We start from the raw sequence: 12,902 nt of genomic DNA, 5'->3' as shown, positions 1-12,902 counted from the left end.
GGAGAATAGTTTGATGCCCTCTTCCTTGTGGCAACCCCTGAGACATTGGAACACTGCTATCATGTCTCCCCTAGTCCTTCTTTTCATTAAAGTAGACATACCGAGTTCCTGCAACCATTCTTCATGTTTTAGCCTCCAGTCCCCTAATCATCTTTGTTGCTCTTCTCTGCACTCTTTTTAGAGTCTCAACATCTTTTTTACATCGTGGCGATCAAAACTGAATGCAATATTCCAAGTGTGGCCTTACCAAGGCATTATAAAGTGGTATTAACACTTTTTTATTATTATTTCTTTTGTCACAACAGTATACACAAACAATTGTCATAGATAAAACAACATGTCTTGAAGAAAATATATAAGTAAAAAAATATGCATCAACTATATTAATTCGATATAATGAAGGGAACAATAGGACAGGAACGGTAGGCACTTTTGTGCTCTTATGCACGCCCCTTATAGTCCTCTTAGGAATGGGGTGAGGTCAATAGTAGACAGTTTTTGGTTGAAGAGACTATGGAGTAGAGACTATGGAGTCAGGTAATGAGTTCCAAGCATTAACAACTCTGTTACAGAAGTCATATTTTCTGCAATCAAGTTTGAAGCGGTTGACATTTAGCTTGAATCTATTTTTTGCTCTTGTAATATTGCGATTGAAGCTGAAGTCATCTTTTATAGGAAGGATATTGCAATAGATGATTTTGTGTGTTAAACACAGGTCATGGCGAAGTCGACGGAGTTGTAAATTTTCTAATCCCAGGATTTCAAGTCTGTTGGTATAAGGTATTTTGTTGTTTTCGGAGGAGTGAAGAACTCTTCTAGTGAAATATTTCTGGACTCGTTCTATTGTATTTATGTCAGAGATGTGGTATGGGTTCCAGACGGATGAGCTGTATTCGAGAATAGGTCTGGCAAATGTTTTGTATGCTCTAGTTAGTAGTGTAGAGATTTTAGAAAAGAAGCTGCGTAAAATTAGGTTTACAACTCTTAGGGCCTTTTTTGCTATGTAGTTGCAGTGGGCTTTGGCATTAAGGTCATTTGATATGAGAACTCCAAGATCTTTGACAGGGTGGGGGTCGTCAGTTAGGTAATGTCCATTAAGTTTGTACTTGATGTTAGGGTTCTTTTTTCCAATATGTAAGACTGAGCATTTGCTGGTTGAGATTTGGAGTTGCCAAGTTTTAGACCAATCGGAAATTAAGTCGAGATCTTCTTGAAGGGTAGAAGTATTATTAGTGGTATTAAATAGTTTGACATCATCAGCAAAGAGAACACAATAACTTGAGATGAGGTCACAGAGATCATTTATGTATAGTATGAAGAGTGTTGGTCCAAGAACACTACCTTGGGGAACGCCACTTTTGACAGGAACAGGATTTGATATAGCGTTGCCAATTTTGACCACTTGTTGTCTATTTGACAGGAAGGCATTTATCCAATTGTGAAGAGGTCCCGAAATGCCGTAGGATTTTAGTTTGAGGAGTAGTTTATCATGTACTACTGAATCAAAAGCTTTGCAGAAATCTATGTAGATTGCATCTGTTGTTTTTCCTTGATCAAGGTTGGTAGTCCATATGTTTTTGCAGTGGAGGAGTTGTAGGTTACAAGACAATTTTTTTCTGAAACCAAATTGTTTATTAGAGAGAAGGTTTTTTGTTTCAAGATGGAGAGATAGGTCTGTAATTTTCAACAAGGCTTGGATCTCCTTTTTTGAAGATAGGGATGACTGTGGCTAGAGACAGTCTCTAGAGTTTTGGAAGGGAATTATTTTTGAAGGCTATATTGAAGATTATGCTTAGGGGTTCAGCTATATTAATTGAAAGGTTTTTTTTAAAAGTATGCACATAGTCCATCTGGACCAATAGATAATGATGGTTTCAGGTTGCGAAGGGCTTTTTCAACATTATCTTCTGTGAAGTCTATATGTGATAGGTTGTTGTTATCTTCTGTTGAGTCTATTTGAGTTGAGTCGTTGTAATCATTGTTAGTGCAATTGGGGAATGTTGGATATGAGCCATCACTGTTAACAAAGACTGAGCCAAAGAATGTGTTAAAAAGGTTTGCTTTAACTGTTTCGTCAATACATTCTTTGCCGTTAGGTCCTTTTACATATCTTTATACTTGAGAAAATACAGGAAACAGGAAAATTAAAAACAACAACATATTTCTCTATATGGTTGTACAAGCATATATCAGAGCATGATTGGCTTATAGAATAGAATAGAATAGAATTTTTTTATTGGCCAAGTGTGATTGGACACACAAGGAATTTGTCTTGGTGCATATGCTCTCAGTGTACATAAAAGAAAAGATACGTTCATCAAGGTACAACATTTACAACACAATTGATGGTCAATATATCAATATAAATCATAGGATTGCCAGCAACAAGTTATAGTCATACAGTCATAAATGGAAAGAGATTGGTGATAGGAACTATGAGAAGATTAATAGTAGTGCAGATTCAGTAAATAGTTTGACAGTGTTGATGGAATTATTTGTTTAGCAGAGTGATGGCCCTCGGGAAAAAACTGTTCTTGTGTCTAGTTGTTCTGGTGTGCAGTGCTCTATAGCGTCGTTTTGAGGGTAGTAGTTGAAACAGTTTATGTCCAGGATGCGAGGGGTCTGTAAATATTTTCACGGCCCTCTTCTTGATTCGTGCAGTATATAGGTCCTCAATGGAAGGCAGGTTGGTAGCAATTATTTTTTCTGCAGTTCTAATTATCCTCTGAAGTCTGTGTTTTTCTTTTTTCTTTTTTCAAAAAAGTTTTATTTTGACATTCTTATCCAATAACATATCCAATAACATATTTAATGTACCATCATATACAATTAATCGGATCTGCCCGGTCACCACCCCCTTCCTTTTCCTTTTACTCTCCTTCTCTACCTTCTTCTACATTCCATAACCATCCTCCCCCTCTCTTATCTACATCCTCTCCTCTTTCCTCCCTACTCCTTTCTTCTCCCTCTTCCCCTCTTCCTTCCTGTGTTTTTCTTGTTGGGTTGCAGAACCGAACCAGACAGTTATAGAGGTGCAAATGACAGACTCAATAATTCCTCTGTAGAACTGAATCAGCAGCTCCTTGGGCAGTTTGAGCTTCCTGAGTTGGCGCAGAAAGAACATTCTTTGTTGTCCTTTTTTAATGATGTTTTTGATGTTAGCTGTCCACTTTAGTGGTGGAATGGATCTTGTTTCTTTAAGTTTATTGTTCACAAAATTATAAAAAGCACGACTGGAATTGGTGCGTAGAAGGTCTTCTTCTTGTTTAGTGTGGTAAGTGTTACATTCTGTTTTTATTTTGTTGCAAATATTTTTGTAGCAGTTTTTGAAGTTTGCTACATAATCCTTTTTGGTTTTTTTTTCCAGAGGGATTTTTTTTTTGGATTGCAGCTTTTTTATTGATATGGGAAATTTGCTTTTCCTTTTGATTTTGGTGATGAATTGTGGAACGTATAGTTCGATGATTTTATTGATTTTGAGTAGGAATACTTTATAGTGGTCTTCTGCAGTGATACAGGTTGAGAATAGATTTTGCCAGTCAAGAAATGAGAGATCATTGTTTATAAGGTCATAGTTGGCTTTTTTTAAATTGTAGTTAGGAGTACTATTGAGACGATTTATGTGAGGACGTATGTTTAGATAAAAGTCTATCATGCAGTGGTCACTGTTGGAAAAGGGTTCTCTTACTTGTAGTCCATAAATTGAGTTTGAGTTATTACAAAAGATGAGGTCAAGGCAGTTCATGAGTCTAGTATTGTTAGTTACTAGTTGTTCAAGGCCAAGGTTTGTAACTGCATTGTATAGTGTAGTATGGAGTGGTTTGGTTGTACATTCATTTGTTTTCCAGTTTATAGAAGGTAGATTTAGGTCTCCCAGAAAGATGAGAGGATATGGGCAAGAGGTAGCCCATGTTAGTAGTGAGGTTAACATATTTGCATGAGCGATGTCGTAGTCAGGGGCTCTGTAGCATAGTATGAATCTTAGTGTGGTATTGGTGGATAAGTCACATACAATAGTTTCAGCTAGAGAGAGTTTATGTGCAACTTGAATATTTTTTAAGTTCAGTGATTTTTTGTAAAAAATAGCTACTCTACCACCTTTGCGGTGATCACGATCTGATCGAAGAACTTGGTATTCTTTGTTTGAAATAATGGAGTCAGTGAAGGATGAGTTTAGCCATGTTTCACAAACAAATATGATATCAAATGTACCATTGTTTAATAAGAGGATAAATTCAGGTAATTTGTTTACAATACTTCTTGAATTGAATAATTTACATTTGAGACCTGCAGAATTAAGTGTAGGAGAGGTAAGGGGTGATTTCCCGTGATCTTGATTCTATCCCTCTGTTTATGCACCCCAGAACTGTGTTGGCTTTTTTGACAGCTGCTGCACACTGCTGGCTTCTATCTAAATGGTTATCCACTATGACTCCAAGATCCCTCTCACAGTTAATACTGTTGAGCAATGTATCACATATATGGTACCTGTGTGTTTTGTTTTGTTTTTTGCCTAAATGTAGAAACTGACTTTTTTCACCATTGAATTTCATTTTGTTAGATGTTAAATTGGGTGATTAAGGAGACATGAGACAAGCAAGTGACAACAACTCTCTTTATTAGAGTGAGACTTCAACAAGGGGCACTGGTACAAGGTGCCCCTTTTATCCTTACCTGGCTGAGGTACCAGCCAATTAGATTTGAATGTTTTCCCACTGGATTTTCCCCCCAATAGGATCGTACACAACAGTCCTCCCCTCCCAGAAAGCACTTTGCCTGTTTTATGCGTTTTTATTTGCATGCGTAATCGCGCCAGTAGGCAGGGCATTCCCTGAGCCTATTTGACCTGCACAGTTCAGTTTTGGGGGGAGAAGCATGTTGGTAGGAGGTACTTCCGGTTCCTCCCAGCTTTTCCATTGGGGCCTTTGTTTGTGGATTACTTGCTGTTGGTTCTTCTTTCCTTTGTGAATTACTGGCTGTTTGGTTGTCGATGAGGATTGCTGGCGGACCTGAACAGCGCTGGACACCGAAGTCTTCAGATAAGTTCTCCGGTTCCTTTGGGCTTGAGTTAGCTGTTGGGAAGATTGTATTGTAGTTAGGGCTTGGCTTTTGTGGTACTTGGGCTGCTCGTTTGCGGAGTTGGTCTATGTGTTTTCTCTCAATCCTGCCGTTGCCCATGTCAACTGTGTAGGATTTGGGTCCAGTTACCCCTGTCAACATGCTGGCTACCCATGTGGGACCTTTGGCGAAGTTTTTTGCGAAAACTGGTGCCCCTATTTGAAATCCCTTTATGCCTTCCCCTCCCCCCTGGTACTTGTCTGGGGAGTAATTGGGGTTGAGGTGGTCTAACGTGCACCTAAGCTTCCGACCCATTAGGAGCTCGTCCGGGCTTAGGCCCATGGCTGCACAGGGTGTCCCATGCTGGGCTGATAGAAAAATGTCAATCCACTCCTGCCAGTCCCCCGGGCCACGGCGCGCTAATGCCTCCTTTGTGGATCGCACAAATTTCTCTGCCAATCCATTCGTCACCGGCTGGCAGGGGGCTGACAGGGCATGGCAAATCCCCAATCCTGCTAGGAAGCCCTCAAAAAGAGTCGCAGTGAATCGTGGCCCGTTGTCTGAAACTAAGGTGTCCGGTAGCCCGTGGGTGGCGAATAATTTCTGGAGCACCTTAATTACAGCTTCTGCCGTGGTCAATCTCATTAATATGACCTCCAGCCATTTGGAGAAAGCATCTACAACAATCAAGAATGTTTGGCCCTGCAAAGTCAATATGAATACGGGACCAGGTGCCTTGGGGACGGTCCCATTCTCATACAGGGGCTGAGGGGGTTGGGTCTGGACTCCTGGCACTGAGGGCATTGGGCCACCCAGTTTTCTATCCCTGTGTCCATTTTTGGCCACCATATGTAAGTCCGGGCCAAACCCTTCATCCGGACGATTCCAGGGTGACCCTCATGTAACATTTCTAAAACCCTTATATGCAAGTAAGCTGGAACAACTACACAATCGCCCCATAGCAAACACCCCTCTTGTGTAGACAGCTCGTTTTGTCGTGTTTTGTAATGTCTGAAAACCCCTGCCACCCATTCTCTGGGCCAACCCCTCTGCACCCAGCCTATTACAGTCTTAATGGTAATGTCTCGTCGCGATATCCTTGCCACCTCCGCTGACATTAGTGGGCCAGAGCTAAGAGAGTCAATGAGCAGAGCTGGCTTCCCCGGGGTTGGGTCTTCCACCAGCTTCGGAAGTGGGCACCTTAGAGCATTGGCATGGCTCAAGTCTTTGCTGCCAGGAATAGTGCCAATCTTGTCAGCCTTGGTGACATGGCGATGAGTGTCGGTCGGTCCCCAGCCAACAGTCCAAGCAGGGGGCAGTGATCGGTGACGAGTTTGAATTTCCTCCCAAACAAGTACTCATGAAATTTTTTGACCCCAGCAACGGCAGCCAGGGCTTCCTGTCCAGTTGACTGTAGTTCCTCTCAGAACTGGACAGGGTTCAGGAGAAGTATGTGATTGGTACTTCGGAGCCGTTGGGCAGCTGGTGGCTTAGGATGGCGCCCACTCCGAAAGGGGATGCGTCGCAGACAAGGACCAGGGGAGGGTGTGATTGTATTGGATCAAGAGGCTATCTTCCGACAGAAGCCTCTTGACCCCTGTGAACACGGTGCTCTCCTCTTTGCCCCAGACCCAGGGTGTTTTTTCGCCAATAGTCTATGGAGTGGTTCCGCTATTGTTGCCTTTTGTTTGAGGAAGATGGCATAAAAGTTCAGGAGGCCCAAAAACGCTTGTAGTTTGGTTTTGTCTCGAGGGGCGGGTGCCTCCCTGATGGCCCTTATCTTGGATTTGGTGGGGTGGATGCCAGCTTGATCTATGCGGTAGCCTAGGAATTCGACGGAGGGGACCCCTATTTGGCATTTTCCAAGTTTTAGTTGCAGTCCCACATTTCGGAATATTTGCAGGACCTTTCGCAACCTGTCCTTCAGCTGCTGATAATTCACAGCTGACACTAATATGTCGTCGAAATAGAGAACCAACCTGGGGATTCCTTGTAGGAATCTCTCTCTTAGGTTCTGGAATAGTCCGGGGGCAACGCTGACCCCAAATTGTAGCTGGGTGCACTTAAAAGCGCCCCGGTACATGACAATGGTTTGCGCCTCTGCTGTAGCATCGTCCACTGGCAATTATTGATATGCCTGGGCCAGATCAAGCTTGGCAAAAAATTTTCCCAGTCCCAGGGAGTGCAGTAGATCCTGCACAATCGGCACTGGATAGGCGCTCCTCTGAAAGGCCTTATTTAGGGTCGCTTTGTAGTCCACGCAGATGCGGTGGACCCATCGGACTTGATGGGAGTTACTATGAGGGTCTCCCATTTGGTGTGATCAATGGGAACAAGGATCCCTTGCTAGACTAGCTTGTCCAGTTTTCTATCTATTTTCAGTTTTAGTGCAAATGGGACTCGCCTGGCTTTCAGTCTTATGGGGGCGATCCCAGGGTCAAGATTGAAGGTGATAGGGGTCCCCACATACATGCCCAGAGTTCCAGCGAAGATGTCCTGGAATTCGTGCAGGAGATCATCCTTCAGGCTTCCGCAGGTGGTGCAAATCTCCCGGACTCCGTATAGACCCATGCCTAGGGCTCAGATCCAGTCCCATCCCAGGAGACTTGGGCGGTCTCCTCGGACTATGGTGACCGGCAGCTTCTTTTGGTAGGGGCCGTAAGTGACACAGACCGTTGTGATGCCTACAACGGAGACTCGGTTTCCTTGAAAATCCCGCACTTTGAGTCATTGGGGCTCCAGCTGATTCTTGTGGATATGGGGCAGTGAGGCTTGAATGGTGTTCCATGATAGAATTGTGATGGATGATCCGGTGTCGATCTCCATCTCGATTTGCTGCCCATCGATGCTGACCATTGTGAATTTTTTGTCTTCGGAGTTGTGTTGGCTTGGCTGATCCGGACTTGATTTGAATTCACACTCTTTCTCTGGCAGCCATTTTGGTTGCGCCTGTGCACCGGCAGCTGCTGGCTGGTTGGCTTCCATGCCGCATGGTCTTTCTGGTAGGAAGGTTGACTTGCCCTGCATACCCGAGCCAAATGCCCCTTTTTTTTGCAGCAGCGGCAAATTGCATCTCAGAATCAGCAGTTATTCCGATGGTGGTCCCCTCCGTAGCTGGGCTATTAATTCTCCCTGTCCTGGCTGGACTGATCCGTCAGGAAGACTGCTTCTTCTTCGATTTCCTCACCCTTACTTTCATCTTAGGCGGCCGTTTGGTGCATTGGCGCCACATCTGTCAGGCACCGGTCATGCCTGGACAGTGTGGCGTCTCGGTAGCCTTGCTGGACAGTTCATGTCCCTCGGCTTCGTCGATCACAAGCTGCCACGTTAGGTTGGATCTGGAGATTAGTTGTCTCTGCAGCCGGACGTCTCGGACCCTGCATATCAGTTGTTCGAGCAATGAGTCGTCCAGATGGTCCCAGTAGTCGCAGTGGGTGGCCGCTTTTCGCAGGGCAGCAATGTAATTACAAATTGTTTCACCCTCCTTTGAACCTGCTGGCGGAATTCATATTGTTGGGCGAACTTAGACGGCATCAGGGCGTAGTGAGCCCAGAGCATTTCCTTGAGTGTATGCCAGGGCACATTTTGCACCGGGGTCGGGTCCGATAGTGATTCCACTACATCGAACACGGCCGGCCTGCAGTGATTGAGGAAATAGGCTCTTTTGCGATTATCTGGCAGTCCTTGGAAGTCGTTGGCTTCAAGGAAACAATCGAATCGCGCCATATATGATCCCCACTTCTCGTTGGTGAGGTCGAAAGGAGCTGGTGCGTTGTATGCAGCGACCATTCCTTAGAGTTGGTTCGTCGGCTTGTGGAAGTGATGGCTGGGCTGGATCTCTTGTCATTAGGGTTCCTTTGTCGGATCGAATCGTTCAGCTTGTTTGTGCCAACCTCGATCCCACCTTCGTTGCCAATGTTAAATTGGGTGATTGAGGAGACACGAGACAAGCAAGTGACAACAGTTCTCTTTATTAGAGTGGGACTTCAGCAAGGGGCACCAGTACAAGGTGCCCCTTTTATCTTTACCTGGCTGAGGTACCAGCCAATTAGATTTTAATGTTTTCCCGTCGGATTTCCCCCCCCCCAATAGGATCGTACACAACATTAGATAGTGCCCAATGTTCAAGTCTGTCAAGATCCTTCTGTATCTTGAAGCTATCTTCTGGAGTGTTGGCTATTCCTGCCAGCTTGGTGTCATCTGCAAATTTGATGAGTTCCCCATCTATCCCCTTATCCAAGTCATTGATGATGATGATGAAGAGTACTGTGCCTAAAAGAGAGCCTTGGGGTACTGTTTTAGGGGTACTCCACTGCATACTTCCTTCCATATGGATGTCGTTCCATTGAGGGCTACACGTTGAGTGCAGTTGGTCAGCCAGTTACGAATCCATCTGGTGGAGGTGCTGTCTAACCCACATTTTTCTACTTTATCTAGTAGTAGGTTATGGTCTACTTTATCAAATGCTTTACTGAAGTCCAAGTAAATTATATCGACAGCATTCCTTTTGTCCACTAATTTTGTCATTTTGTCAAAGAATGCAATAAGATTAATCTGGCATGATCTGTTTTTTTACAAACCTATGTTTGCTTTTGGTTATTACTTTGTTTGCTTCTGGATGTTCGGTGATTCGTTGCTTGATTATCTTTTCCAGAATCTTCCCTGGTATTGAGGTCAGGCTGATAGGTCTGTAGTTTCCTGGATCTGTTTTTTTTCCTTTTTTGAAGATGGGAACTACATCAGCTCTTTTCCAGTCCTCTGGCAGTTCCCTGTGCTCCAGATTCTTTGAAAGATATAGTTCAGTGGTTCTGAGATCTTGTCTGCCAGTTCCTTCAGAATCTTGGGGTGTAATCCATCCAGTCCTGGTGATTTGAACTTGTCTAGGGTAGACAGGTGTTCGCTTACCAATTTTTTCCCTATTTTAACTTGTGTTCCTAATCTGTTTTTTGTGGTGCTGTTTTTGATAGGTTATATTGTTTTTTCCTTTTGTGTAAAGACAGATGCAAAAAATGAGTTAAGTAGATCTGCTTTCTCCCTGTTGCTTGTCACCTTCTTGCCACTTTCTCCCAGCAATGGGCCAATTGTTTCCTTGACTTCTTTCTTGTTTTTAACATGTTGGAAGAAGCTTTTTTTGTTATTTTTTACTTTTGTCGCTAGCCTTTGTTTGTTGTGAGCCTTAGCTTTCCTCACTTCATTTTTATAGGCTTGGGCTATTTGCTGATATTCTGCCTTAGTTATTTGCCCCTCTTTCCACTTTTTATACTTGTCCTTTTTGTCTTTCAATTTGTCAAATAGTTCTTTATTCACCATGCTGGTTTCTTTTGAGATCTATTATTTTTCTTCTTCGTTTATATTGTGCTGGACTGGGCTTTTATAATCTCACTTTTCAAAATTTCCCAAGCTTCTTGAGTTGTTTTCCCCTTGAGGATTCTCATCCATGGAATCCTTCTCAAGCTCTTTCTAAGTTCATTGAAATTAGCTCTCTTGAAGTCCAAGACTCTAGTTTGACTTCGTTCTACTACTTGTGTTTGCATAATGTTGAATTCCAGTATTGCGTGATCACTTGCCTCCAAGGTTCCTGTAGCTTCAACACCTTCTATCATTTCATCTCTGTTAGTGAGAATTAAGTCCAATATGGCTGATCCCCTTGTTCCCTTCTCTACTCTTTGGGAAACAAAGTTGTCTGCTAGGTTTGTTAGGAACCTGTTGGATCTTCCACTTGGTGCAGAGTTTGTCTCCCAGTTGATGTCAGGGTAGTAAAAAAACCCCATTACTACTGTGATGTGCTTCCTACATACCTTAGTTAGCTGACTAGCAAAAAGTTTATCTACTTCCTCTGTTTGGTTGGGTGGCCTATAGTATAGACGTATGGCAATATCATTTTCCCTCCCTTTAATATTGACCCAAATGCATTCAAGGTAATTTTCATCATTGTTGTGTTCTATTTCTGTAGAGATGTAGTTATTTCTTATATTTGTGCAACTCCACCTCCTCTTTTATTTGGTCTATTTCTTTTAAATAGTTTATATCCCTCTAGCTGTATGTTCCATTTGTGGGTTTCATCCCACCAAGTTTCCGTAATGGCAACAATATCATATCCGCCCGCATTTATTTGAATTTCTAATTCACCCTGTTTATTCCTCATACTCTGTGCATTGGTGTATAGACATTTGAGTCCACTTTGATTGACCCTGTGTTTACTGTCCACATGACCTGTGTTGTGCCTGACTGCCCCTACTTTCTTGCCACCTGTTTGATTACTGCACATGGTATGGCACTCACTATTAAATGCTTGGTTTTGCTTGATAGCAGGGCTGATAATCTTACCCACATAGACATCTATGTTATATGCACTAATAACCCTATTAATTTTGGATTGCTGGGGACAGAAATGTTCTGTATCAATTAATTCTCTGTTTCCACTGTTCAGCTTAAATGTTTATCCAGAAAAATCTGTGAATTTATTGCTAAGTAACTCAGTCCCTTTCTTTGATGGATGCAATCCATCTCTTTTGTACAGTTTTTCATTGGACCAATTGCAGGCATCGTGACTAATAAAACCAAAGCCTTCCCTTTTACACCACTCCTTTAGCCACACATTAAACTCCCCTACATGCTGGCCTTTACCTTTTTGTTCCTTATATACTGGTAAAACCTCTGAAAAGATAAGCCTACAACCTATACTACTAAGTTCATACCCCAACCTCTGGAAATCATTCTGCACAGAAATACATCCTTTTGGGACAGATCATTTGTGCCAAGATGTATAATAGCATCAACATCACAATCCTTACTGGCATTCTTGATTATCTGAAGAATACACCTCTTGTCTCTGCTGGCAATAGTACCTGGCAGACACCTGACCTCTTTCAAAACCTCCATATCCTTTCCTAAATTTACATCCCTTGCAATTGAATCCCCAATCAGAAGGTGACTTCTCTTTTTGGATACTGTGCTTTTCTTGTGTAACCGATGTGTAATACCTGATTCACACTTTCCCCTTTCCAAAGTAAGTTCTTCATCTGGGACCATGATCCCCTGCTTGTTTGAATTATCAGTATCACAACTACCTTGACCTGTCACTTTAGTGTCCCTATTAAGGTCAGCAAGGGCACTATATCTGTTATACTGGGACACTGCAAAAGCGTTGTGTTTATGGTTCATGGCTTTCACCCTGCCAGATCCCATGGTTGTCCATACTGACCATCCCTGCAGGATCTTTGTGGTAGAGGGGACTGATGGCACGGCAGCTCAATAGAGTGGAATAGCTGAATTGGGCACCTAATTTCTGCTTGGAGAGCATAGATTTGAGATTCTAGATTGGTAATCTGTCCACATAGACTACTAATTTGTTTGCAAAAAGGACAGTACCCAAATTTGAAAAGAATACTGCGAAAGACAGCTGCAAAACAAGTGTTACACTGAACTAAGCCAGTCATTTTGAAATAGAATAAAATCACAATCTCAAATGGACTAACCCTGAATATATTATTGCTATTTTTGGTTTATAGTCATATGATTCATGTGCCTAACAGCACGTGGGCCGCTACCTTTTTCCTCTATACTCACTCTCAGACTCCCACCTCACAGCCAGCAGCTCCACCCCCTAGCTTCTGTGAAGTGAAAAGTCCTAGTGGTTTTTATATCTTTGAAGGGGAGCATACATGTTCCTGAAGCTTGTGAAACCTGGGGTTTTCCCCTGAAAATCTAGCTTAATTTTGTCTACACTACTACCCTATGCTACTTCATGGTACATTTTCCTGCTTATTTTCTTAAAAGGATTATACTTTCATCCTACAGATTGAATTTTATCAGCATGAAAGTTTCCCCATTTCTTTATGAAT

Source organism: Ahaetulla prasina, chromosome 4, assembly GCF_028640845.1.
Source record: "Ahaetulla prasina isolate Xishuangbanna chromosome 4, ASM2864084v1, whole genome shotgun sequence".
In the NCBI taxonomy this organism is placed as follows: Eukaryota; Metazoa; Chordata; class Lepidosauria; order Squamata; family Colubridae; genus Ahaetulla; species Ahaetulla prasina.
Note: the sequence above shows the minus strand (reverse complement) of the source record.